Source organism: Actinia tenebrosa, unplaced genomic scaffold (genome assembly GCF_029948245.1).
Source record: "Actinia tenebrosa isolate PJP-AT-01 unplaced genomic scaffold, QUT_ActTen_1.0 PGA_scaffold7__59_contigs__length_16204524, whole genome shotgun sequence".
Lineage (NCBI taxonomy): Eukaryota > Metazoa > Cnidaria > Anthozoa > Actiniaria > Actiniidae > Actinia > Actinia tenebrosa.
This window is the reverse complement of record NW_028292584.1, coordinates 5,783,117-5,796,363: the sequence shown is the minus strand read 5'-3', so window position 1 is coordinate 5,796,363 and position 13,247 is coordinate 5,783,117.

Here is a 13,247-nt window from a genome sequence, read left to right as displayed (position 1 = left end):
CAGAATTCCTTGAACACTTTCTTTTGCTACAGTTCTTATGAGGAAATACAAAGGAATCTCGCGAAGCATTTTGGTAGTGGTAGTGAAATGACGCATGCAAATTGCCTATAAAGACAAACGTAATAACTAGGGATTTTTTTCCAATTAGTACTCAGTGCCTTCACAATTATGCTTCTCAATAGGCCATCTGCAGGAAATAATCTCATGACTCTTACTGGATGGCAAAACATTCGGACTTCATTTCAATAACTTTTTCCCGAAAGACAAAGCAATTTTTGTTTGCCGTCCTTACCCAAGAGACCTTTGGCTGAAATGATTCGTTATATACGACTGTTTGTTGCAAATGGCCTTACCCGCGAAATCGTACTGAATTTACCGACGCACGTACTTAATACGGATTTATTATTTGGTAGACGTCAATCAAAGTACCTTTTTCATAAAAATGTGGCAAAACACAAAGTTTTCAAGGGCTTGTCTATAGAATGCCATAGAAATGCTTTGATTGACGTACACAAAAACCTGATCTCGTCGCGACGGGGATTTATTTAGCGCTTTCTATTCAGAAGCTAGCTTGCACTCAACAAAAAGTAGCTTACATGAAAAACAACTAGTGAATCAAAGTAGAGTATGCATGCGGGGGGGGGGAATGCAGCAACCATGCAACGTCAGTCTAACAGCAATTAGTCCTCGAGCAAAAATGGGCTTTAATAGCCCATGAGACCAAACATTAGTGATAGACCACTCCGGTTGGATTGGGTTGACTAATAGCAATTAACGATGATTGCCAAATGGCAACAGGGTGCCTTGGATATTAAGCATTTCATCATTACGAGTCAGACCAACTGACAGCCAAGATGGCGTCTGCAGTTATTGGCTTCCTTCAATCAAAACGTTACTCACTCATATTGGAAATTTGATCGACTGAATCCAAAAACCAAAAGATATGAAATTGAAAAAGCTTAACATGACATCCTTATAAACTAAGGAATTAAAATCCCGCAGCTTGACTGGCTTTTAAAACGATACTTGATTTTAATTTCTCCGTGGAGGGGTAGAAATAGGAGATACTACAGAACCTATTTTGATTTTATAGCGAAAAAAGGAAAAAGATAAGCATCTTTGCAAAGAAATGTATATGGACATAAAAGGCATAGCATCTATTATCGATGTGAGAAATTGGATAGTAAAATTCTTTTCCGATAAATCGAATACGTTATCGATAATCATCACACAAGCGTCGCACGCAAGAATTTTATAGGAATATGGACTCTACAAAACATCAAGACAAACTTGAATTTATTTTGATTGAAATAAGGCTATTGTTTGCTTTTAATGACACGCCATCGGGCTACCACTGAGCATTCAACTTTTACTTTAAAAATCTATTAAGCCTCTTGGCTGTTAATTCGTATCTCAGCGTGGGAAGCAGACTCTGACTAATGTAAAAGACCGAGGTCGAATTACAATTTCGAAAACGGAGAAATCCGAAGAATAAGTTCCAAAGGTTTGCGTCTTGGTAGGAGAGTCTCTATAACACGTCTATTGGGAGTTTGATTATTGTTTTCTAGACGTGACCTTTAAGAACCAAAATATTTAATTTATCGCTTCCAAAAATAAATTAAGAAAGAAACAAACAATAACAAAGTAAAACTGATGCTAATGTTATTTTTCTAAAATCAAACTCCTGCCGACGCGACACCCAAAATGGCCACTCGTCTGCATTTATATGTTAAAGGACTACCTTCAATATTGACAATTGCATTGAGGAATCGTCCTAGGGAACAAAACAATAGGCCGTCTTTTCTTATCAAAAAAGAAAAAAAGAAAATAAAGAAAAAAACACTGTTTTTTGCCCCGGCCAGAACTATTCCTCTTGGTTCTATGCTTACGGTAATTTGATAATTGTCAAGAGATCTTACATTCACAATGTTGCAGACCTAAAACTACTGGTACCTAAATGTCGTACAGCCATTGGACAGAATTCTTTATGCCATATGAAATCTAATCATTTTTGGAACTCGTTGCCTAGCGACATTAGGAACTTAAATGAATCTAATAGTAGTCTTTTTAGATCGAGTATTTAGATATTCCGCACATATCATTGTATATTATTATAGTAGCTAATACGTCTCATTTCTTTTTCCTCGTTCAAACATTTATTTTATCATCTGAGAATATCATTACAGTGCGACTACTCTAACCAACGCACCTCAGTCAAATTTTCATACAAATTAGCCAATCACGATTGAGTATTTAAAAATTAGAATCTATAGAATTTTTACCCTTTAGAATCATATATATTTCTTTATACGTGTGTGTTTATGATCAGGAGTGAACAAGAAACAGTTTAAAATCCAGAATTCATCAATAAATATCATTGGTTATGCAGCCTAACGGCGATTTGTAAATATGGTTTCAAATTTGTTTGGATGGCCTTGGTTAATAAAGTCGCACTGTGAGATTATTTTATTGTAGATTGCAATGTTTCTGAAAATCCCGTTCTAAAGAATCATGAACATAAAGGTTATTTGTATTTGTGTTTAAAAAAGTCGGAAATTACAACTGAAAAGTTCTGACCAACCTGTTACTTGAAAAACAACGAGGCCAATATGCACGAAGACACTGAAATACGTTTGGTTGGCTCTTATGGGTAGAAAAGCCAAGAAAGCGACGTCCTAGTCACTTGCATGTAAGGAACGACGTGGTTATGCTAATAATGTGGTCAGTAGACTCTGACGTTTCTTACCTAAACTATTTTTTTTCATATAGCCAAAGGTTGAAAAATATTGAGAGCCACTGAAGATATATCACCACCTTTAGCCTGCGTGGTTGGCTTGCTTTATAGATGCTGAAAATTCTCCTGGTCACTGTTAGACTAAATCTTAGATTTTGTTATTATATAGAGCTGCGTGTAGCTTGATCTACCAGCTGATCTGAAATAGTGACGTCACTGTAAAACTAAGGTGTCGTGATTCTGAAAAATTTGACCAGTTAAAGGAAAAAAACATGCCCGTTATAAGCAATAAAAATTAAAAAAACTTATTGATGATTATTGTTTCGCCGTTATTATCAAGCACTTTTAGAAATAGAAATGCTATATATTCTTATTTGGTGGCCTGGAAATTTATGGCTGGATAATAATAATAATAATAATAATAATAATAATAATAATAATAATTTATTACTTATATAGCCCTATTACAATAATAGATAAATAGCACTTTACAACAAGAAAGTTAAATAATTGGTATCTAAATAAAAGAGGCTGAACTAAAGTGACACTTCAGTATTGCCAATTATCTGAAATTTGATTGCCTAACATTTATTTCTCATATCAGTTGGTTGTTCGTGCTGTAATTTAACAGTGCTCATTAACCATTCCGAGGAAGAGGAAAAGCTGGGTCGAGTTGACATTGCAGTGCATTGTTGGGGGACTGTTTTAGATGACAAAATAGACGCCATCTTGGAAGACCTAGGAAACAGTCACTGAATACACTGCAATGCAGCCGTGAGCTCGTATATATTCTTACAGGTACGAGTTCAGACTAGGTAGCTTTACCAGTCTCTATTCTAGTCTAGTTTACGCTTTTGTCTTGCTAAATTGATGGCTCCCCCCAAACTGTATGATGACTGACTAGACTATTAGCTAACCGGTCTTATTATATACTCTCGCACAAACCCGTAAGTAGTAACTTACATTATACAATACAATATGCGTGTTTGATGCTCCCAAGCGGGCTTTTTAGATCAAATTTATACTAACAATTTACAAGAATATGAAAATTAAGCTAATAGCAAAACTAGTCATGCTTATCAGTAATGGGATCGAGACCTATTGTTCGTTCTTATTAAAAGAGAATCTGAATGTGCCAAGGAAGTAATAAAGTAGAGAAAGGGAGAGTTTTAAAAGCTAGTGAGGAAATGCATTCAGAGTTAATTGATCATTTAGATTTTTTCTTATAAGCGCAACAGCCAATTTGTCGCGTTGCATGACATCATTGGAGAGCGTAGTCCAAGTTAGGCCTAGGGTAAACGTCGAACTTTCCATGCACCGAACTCATTAAAAACAATGGATATCAGGTGATAAAGAGGAGGCATTCTTTGATGTAATTAAGTTCGGTGCATGGAAAGTTCGACGTTTGCCCTAGGCCTTATTAACCAATAAGAGATAGCTGTTCCCATGCCTAAAAAACAGCACGGGCCTTAAAAACGAGACTAACTTCGTTTGAAGATACATTTACACGAAAACCGGTTTAACAGATTCTTCAAAACCAGTACCAAAACAATGCACACCAGCTTTTATGGAGTGTACTCTAAGAAAACCTGTTTAGATCTAGAACAAAATAAATGACGCACTTCCGTAACAAACAAAAAACTCCTCTATGTCTGGTTTATCTGTTTGTTTTCGTTTGTTTTTTTTGTTTTTTGTTTTTGTTTTTTTTTAAATGCAAATGACTCGTAAACTGGTTTATCTGGTTTCATGGCACAGCGCGAAAAGCAGGTTGGAGGACTACAGTTTTTTATGCAAATGAGCCAAATGATAGCATATATAGACCCACAAATACGGAGTATCCGTGAGTCAAAAATGACCTTTGAGCAGTGGCGGTCCTGCATTTAACTAAGTGTATATCATCCTTGTGCCTAGTATTGCGCGAGTGTATATCAGAACGTTTTATGTATTTAGTACTTAAATAAGGCAAAGCAAGGGCGTTAAGGCATTCAAATACCATAACCAGATATTCCCTGCTAGCAGAGCCTATTTTCCTTTTGTTTTGGTGGAGTGAAAAAAATAGGCTCTGCCGATGTAGGACGTTATACTTGTCGCACTGTTATGAGAGAGAGAAAATGATCATTACTACAGACTAATAACTAAGCAAGACATCAGCTTTCAAATTATGATTGCTTATCTTATGAAAACAAGATAAAGAATGATCAATTAGCTATATAAAAGTATCGATATAAAATTTCAGCAAGGCTAACATCACGCACAAGCTTAGATAATGGTATGCTTTGAATTCACAAGTAAACCCCTTGGAAAAGATCTATTCGAAGAGGTTTACTTGTGAACTCTAGAATAGAAACTTTATTTTCAGCTCAGTTCTTTATTTAACGCTCAGTTCTAATATGCGGTAAAATGTAAGGGATGCCCCCTATCTCTTAAACAGCCTAGTTTTCCTAAGCGGTAATAAATCACTCAAAGGACTTTCTGAAGCAACAACAATTTTCCAGAGTTGCATATCAGAATCATGTAAAAGATTTTGTGCCGGAGTGACATGTTTTATATGTCATTATAAATCTATCAGTAAGACTCGTATATTTGTGATAACTCGCTGAACCCCATACTGAGATACCATATCTAAAAAAAGACATGATCAAAACATGAAAAAGATGATGAAGATGATCTAAAGAATAACCGTAACTTTTGCAGATACGCAAAATGTACATTCATTTACCAGCCTTGGTTAATAGATAATCAAATTGGGAATCCCAGTTTGTAGGGTCACCATGGAAATAAAGGCCAAACAACTTAATACATTTAACTTGTTCAATCATCATAAATATGCCAAATATGCAAAGATGTCTCTACCTTGCCCTTAGCGGTAATATTTATTTACTTAATATTGCGCAGTCTATCTTCATATGATTATTATTTGCCCATTCCAAAATATTATTAACTCCCTGACAAGAATGGTCATGCTCCTGGTTAACTAAAGTACTCGGCAAAATCATCGGCATACTCCACAGGTATAGAATAACTAGGATGATCAATAGGCTTAATAACGTTAACTATTACTGAGAACAATACAGGCCCTAAGATCGTACCTTGTGGTACTCCCCTATTCTTAGCTCCTCCCATTAGCATTTGTACCTCTGGTTACGCCCTACACATTTTTTTACCCTATAACTTAGTTATTTTAGCATTATTCTTTTGAATCGTATGATAGAAATATTCCTCGTAGCCTTTCCTATACATATACAACATATTCATATAATAACTTTAGTTTAAGCTATGTTTAATTCCAAGATTTTCACTCGTATTACTCTTTATTAAGATATCACGCTCAGGAATTTACTTATTCCTTTGGCCAATCATGATTCAACGATATTATCACATTGATTATAGAATGACACCTGTCATAGAATTATAATAAATATAGCTCATGTAATTAGTTCAAAACAGAGAGTAGAATAAAGATCCTGAAGCTCATACCGAGAGCGGTCGGTGAAAATAAAATTAAATAAAAACTACCTAATTTGGTATCACAAAATTTAAAGGTATTATATAAGTTTATTTACAGTCAAACCAGCTTATGCGTTCCTATCGAGGTTCAAACATTTAATTAGTCTATCATTCGAAGTTTCATTTCCATCTTGCTTTGAAACGTACTTGCATTACACCTATTTGAAAACTCGTGGCTTGTGCAGTTGGCAAAGTATAAGTATTATTTCTTGTGTTTTGGCTGCCGTCAATCAAACTTCGGACGATTTGTTTCCATTCAAAACAGATGATCTTAAAGTTTCAACCGTTTGAATATTACTTGACAAGAAAGACAAGTTTGCTTCGTTTCAGAATTACCGTAAAGCAAGGATTTTGCAAGAGCAAGCCGTTTTCATATTTGATTGATCGCGTAATTTTGAAAATAGGTGTAAAGAAACGAACGTTGTACATTTGAAATTTGGGATCGGACTAAAACTGAGTTTAATTGAGTTCTTCACAGATTCGTGAACTATGTTCGTACAATGTCAATATTTTTTCTAAAGTTGTAGCCACCATTTTAAACTGATCTGTGTGGTGTGCACGTTTTCAAGTGTTCAAAAAGTCCTTTCACAAATGAACATTTTGATGTTTTGAGGTAAAGGCCGGGACTGAAATTTACAACGTTCGTTTTCATTAACGCAAGCTTCAAAGCGAGATGAAAGTTAAACTTAGAATAATAAAATGAATCTTTGAACCTCGATAGGAACGCATGAGCTGGTTTGACTGTAATAAGTTAAAGTTTATAAAATTAAAAGTATTCTCTTTCAGAGTTATACTTTAAGCTTAATTTACTCTGAAAATGCATCAATAATAACCCGTTCACTAGTGGAAATTCACACTGTTAAGCCGGAATTGGAGTTTCTTGTTTGGCCGTCGTTTTCTCATTTTGTATATTATTTATTTTTGCAAGACAATACTTAGCTTATTAACCCCCAAGGCTATGGATAAAGCTCAAGAGAGAATTCTAGATCTTTTCGTATTCAAGCAGTGAGCGCTAAAAACTATTTTATTGAAGAAAGGCTGTTGTACAAGACTAAAATCTTGTTATACAGAAAGTTTAACTTGTTTGGAAGTGGAGATGACCGATGCAAGTGGAATCAAAGTGTTAACCCAAAGCAAAAATTTTAGTCCAAAATGAAGTTTAGGCCTTCATTTGCTCGGCTTATTTCCCATATATTTTCTATAAAAAGAGCCTGACAAAGCAACATTCTAACCCAAATGCAACAAAACATCTTCGTACAATTGAAAATACCGCTTCAAACAGGCATTCTATCATAGTACATCAGTTTCTAAATGTTTGAAAAAGGTTTTGAGTTTTGACCCAAAACGAAAATTCTGATCAAAACTCATACGAATGTCTAGTTTTTGGCGCTTTTTGCCATTATTGCTCATTATACTGAAAACAATTTCCTCTTAATTAATTAGGCCTTCATACTTCTTCACTTACCTTTATTTCAGCGCCGCTCCCGCTATATCAAACCGAACTAAAGATATTGACTTCTAGTCCGATGAAGCCTAATGTTTAGTTGTTCATGCTTTTATAACAGCTTGCACCACTATACTTACATAATCTGACGTCAATTGGGATTTTACTTCTTGAACGTACTACTAAACCTGCTTACTTAAATTGGCGTATTGGGATTTTACTTTTTACGTGCCTTTCGACTGACTTAATAAGCACCATTTGATGATGTCATTAACCAATAAGTAAGACGTAATCATAGTGATAAAAGGGTAAATTGTACACCGTGACGTTTCGGACGCTAGTCTTTCGTCGGAGTAAAAGAGAAAGAGGTGGTAGAAAGGAGTGTTTATATAATGAGAATAAGACAAAAGAAACCAAAGAAAAACTTATTCTCATCATATATACACAAGTTTTATGATGTATAGATAGGAAGATAGGAAGATAGTTCACAATTTATTGTAAACTAGAAAATTTCGACACGTAAATAAAGTTATTATTATCATTATTATTATTCTACCACCTCTTTCTCTTTTACTCCGACGAAGGACTAGCGTCCGAAACGTCAGTAAGTTTTTTTCATATTTTCACGGTGTATAATTTACTTTTTCATCATTACAGTTTCATTAGAAACACCGACGTAGCTCACACTAGTTTTTAGCAAGTTATCTCTTCAATAAGAAAGATGGTTATGTCGTGGGGGAGGATAGAAATAGAACACAGTCTCTTAAATGTTTGGTGACGCGCGAATAAGACGGATCATAAAGTCTTGAAAAACTTTTACGTCGTCTTATATTTCTTTGCTCAATGAAAGCTTAAAAACAGATTTTCCGTGATCATGGAAGTTTGCACCTGAACATGTTAAATATTGAAAATCATACCTGTTATTTTACATCTGAAAACATGTTTCCTATAATAATGTTATTTGTTTTTTAATCATCCAATAAGAATAAAGATCGGTGTTAGCCTCTTATGAGTTTATCGCGGGGGAGGCCACATATGCATCGATTCACAGTCATTATTTTTTCCTTTAAAAGCCACGTTCGAAATATCAAATTTCAAATACTGAGTTTCCAGGCTCAGTCCTCAGAGTCTACTTGTTCAATCAGGTTGTAAAAGTAACCAGGGCCGTAACCAGGGGGGAGCACAGGGTGCAAGTGCATTCCCCATAAAAGCTTGAGGTCCGCTCATCTATCTCCTTTTGCTTTAAAATTGCATGTCAATGCTTTTTGATTAAATGAAGATTCCTTGCCATCTGCATATCTTAGAATTTTTAAGATACACTCACCCATTATTCCTTTTTTTCTTTTCTTTTCTTTTTCTTTTTGGTTCTTCCTTTTTTATTTTGGTTACCTTTTTTTACCTTCTTTTTTTATTTTTTATTTTATTTTTTATCTATTTATTTATTTATTTATTGGTTCTGGGTTTTTTTGGTTACCTTTTTTTTCTTTTTGGTTCTGCAAATCATTGCCTGTGCACCTCCCCTGCAAGATCCCTGGTTACGTCACTGAAAGTTAGTTTACCCTTTATTACATCTATCAAACTCATAAAAGGGGCTATAATACGGCTGTTAGAAGACTACTTTGACGTCGCTGACGTGCGAGGGATCGTCCTGCTTTACTCATTGCAATTATTGCCAGCTAACTATAAAAAATCGGATCACTTTTAAATGATACTTATTCATTTGTTTCATGATTGAGGGTCATTTTTAGAAGCAAGGGCGGATCCAGGGGGGGGGGGGGGCAGCAGAAAAAAAACGATGCCTTTTTATATTGTTTTGCGTTGTGTTGACGAAAGAAACTCAATTAGCCCCCCCCCCCCCCCCTCCTAAAAATTTTGGCTAGATCCGCCCTTGAGAAGACCGTGACGTTTCGACTGCAAACTGCTAGTCTTCATCAGGCGATGGTGTATACTGGATGGTGCGTCTCTTAAGCCTGGTTTCCATATAATCGAAAACGATAGAAAATTTTTTTTCCATCGAATCGTTTTCGATTATATGGAAACAAAGTTTTTCGATCGTACGAACCGGGTTCTAATTTTGCGATCCGTCTCGATCCGTTTCGATCGCTTGCAATCCTATGGAGACACTTTTTCGATCGTACGATCGAAATGTATACCATAATATATCATTTTTCACAAGATGCAATGCTTTTTAAAGTAATGCCATAATGTCAACGGTTTGCTTGTTTACAAACTATCAGCCGTCTCAAGCCGAAATAAAATTCCTGAACGTCCGAACAGCGTATTGACGCTTCTTGAAACGAAGGAAAAATCTTCCATCAGGTTCTGGCAAGGATGCTGTGCAACGCACACTCGCCTTGCATGACCTTTTTCGATCATATGGAAACAGTCGTTTTTCGATAGTTTGTGATCGTACGCTACAGTGCAAGCTCTAAGATCCTGCGATCGTTCTCGATCGTTTTCGATCATATACTGTCAATTAAAAAAATGTTGTCGTAGACCAACTCAAGCCTACGCGACTGGACCATAAGGAACTCTGGGTAGCAATCATTGAAGCCGAATTGACTCCACAATTTTATCTGACTAGTTATGCCTGGTTCACAGCACGGACCTTCGTAGGCGAGCGGGAAGTGTTGAAGGAGACGTTTTTTAATGCCTCCATATTTTTGAAATTGTGAACTGAATCATAACTACTTTCTTTTTCTTTCCCTAAACCCAAAGACATGCATTTGATGGATTATTTCTCGGCATTATTATCTTATTACTAGCGGGAACACCCATATTCCTTTCGGTCCAGTCGCGTAGGCTTGAGCCGGTCGACGACAACGCTTTTGGAATTGACTGTATGGAAACCAGGCTTTTTATACCGCTCGTCGGACTATTAGCATCGTGATTGCATGGTCGCGGTTAACGCGGGACTTTTCGGTGAGGAGTCCTTTTTGCTCGGCTTCTAAATCAAACGGCTTCTAACTTAGTTTTGGTATTTTTTTTTATAATGGCCATCTTGGAACCAAACATTCATTACCCTAAATATGATATCAAAACATTTAATTTGCATCTGTAAATATTGCCTTACACGTTTCAACTCCCCTAAGTTTCTTTCTATGTCCTCTCTTCCCTCCGAGACTGTTGAAAAGCTCGATACTTGAAGTCCGGAGGTGAATTGCCTTCCGCGAAATTTGATTTCTCGTTCGTCGACTAGCTGTTCAACGACCGTCAATCAATTTAAAAGAGTTTCAATGAAAACAACCCAATAGCTTGAGGGAGATTTTTTTAAACTGAATTAAAGATTTTAATCCTCTAGCCCCCTAAAGAACATGCAATGCACTGGCGGATCCAGGAATTAAAGAAAGGTGGTTCCAAAGTGACCAGAACCACTTTTCTAACCGCTACTGCAACGGCCAAGAAAACACAGATATTATAGTTGTCAACGGTATGGGTCAACTGCACTTGCATTGCATGTATAGATCTATCGGTTTCTCTTGTGACTTGAAAACACACAAACACACACACACACACACACACACACACACACACACACACACACACACACACACACACACACACACACACATGTAAAAGAGGTATTTGATACTCCTAAATCAGGAAAAGGGAAATTATTAAATCAGGCGAAGGGATACTCCTAAATCAGGTAGGGGGTACTCCAAAATCAGGCGAGGGGAAATACTCTTGAATCAGGTTAATACGTACGGAGTACTTCTAAAATCAAGTTAAGGGATACTCCTAGTTCAGGTAAGAGATATTCCTAGTTCAGGTATAAGGGATACTCGCAGTTCAGGTATAAGGGATACTCCTAGTTCAGGTATAAGGGATACTCCTAGTTCAGGTATAAGGGATACTCCTAGTTCAGTTTTAAGGGATACTCCTAGCTCATGATCAGTATAAACTAGATATCTAGTTCAGCTACAGCTTCTCCGATTTCAAGCAAAGGATACCTTGGAAAATTGCGGAATAAATGCCTTTGAGTAATTCGATTCTCGACAAATTCTCTTCGTAAACGATAGCGGATTTTTGTTTATTTTAACGTACCAAAGGAAAAGCATTGTTTAGTAGGCATAACTTTCAGGTCGCCCATCCCAGATACTAACTTCGCTCAACTAGAATTAAATCAGTGTCATTGAAGCGCACAGTTTTTTTTTTTCACTGGACCACGTTTCCAGGTTAATGGGCCTAAAAATAGCCAGAAAGCAATTCACCGGATATACAAGACTGTTTTCAACCGATTCCGTGCGTGGCAGAGAAGCAAGGGATTAGCCGATATGGTCTGGGGGCCGGCTGGTCTCTCCCCTGTAGATTCGTACACCCAAGGGCAGAAGGATTTAATCGCCGTCAGGTCCGAAGTCCATACGACGCCCTAGCTCTGCGGATGTCCCGGGGGTTTGGGAAAGTGGAATCGAGTTTTTTCCCTTTTAAAATGTATGTCGGTTGTTTATAACCCCATTGTATTCAGATACTTTTTAAATAAAAAAAATTAAACTAGTTTAAGATATATTCTAAGTAGAAAGAAGACATTTTCTCCATCGATTTTGCCACGTAGTTAAACCTGGGCATGGTATACTCGACCTCGAATTTGCATTTGGTGACTCCCGGTTAAGAAGACAAGGAGACTAAATGGCCATCAGTTAATCTTTGAAAATCCAGCCAATGTAATAACACAAACCAAACAAATCAAAAAGTGCCAAGCCAAATTTAATGCCATTTTGATATTGAATTGATCGGGCTGGATGTAGAAACGTTTGGAGTATAGAAAAGGTCCTTTCAATAGATGCGAGAAAGTCGCTCCCTCATTGTCTCATCCAGTGAAAGGAACTTTGAAGCTAAGATCACATCCAGTAAAAGGACCTTTGAAGCTAAGATCACATCCAGTGAAAGGACCTTTGAAGATAAGATCATATCCAGTAAAAGCTAAGAACACATCCAGTGAAAGGACCTTTGAAGATAAGATCATATCCAGTAAAAGGACCTTTGAAGCTAAGATCACATCCAGTGAAAGAACCTTTGAAGCTAAGATCAAATCCAGTGAAATGACTTTTGAAGCTACTAAGATCACATCCAGTGAAAGGATCTTTGAAGCTAAGATCACATCCAGTGAAAGGACCTTTGAAGCTAAGATCACATCCAGTGAAATGACCTTTGAAGCTAAGATCACATTCAGTGAAAGGACCTTTGAAGCTAAAATCACATGCAGTGAAAGGACCTTTGAAGCTAAGATCACATGCAGTGAAAGGACCTTTGAAGCTAAGATCACATGCAGTGAAAGGACCTTTGAAGTAATATTTCAAAGCCTCCAAATCGGATTGGACGAGATTTCAAGTTTGCGCAATTAGTAAGTCCAGTCCGAGGCGCAGGCGAGGACTGGAACTTATTGCAAGGACTTGAAATCCCGTCCAGTCCGATTTGGAAGCTTTGAAATGACTTCTCATTCTCAGTAATAATTTGGGAAGTTATTTGTTTAGGATTGAAAGACATAAGGGACAGATATGTCAATAAACTGAATTAATTTTGGTCCAGTACAAGGACTTGAACAAAATTAATTCAGTCCTT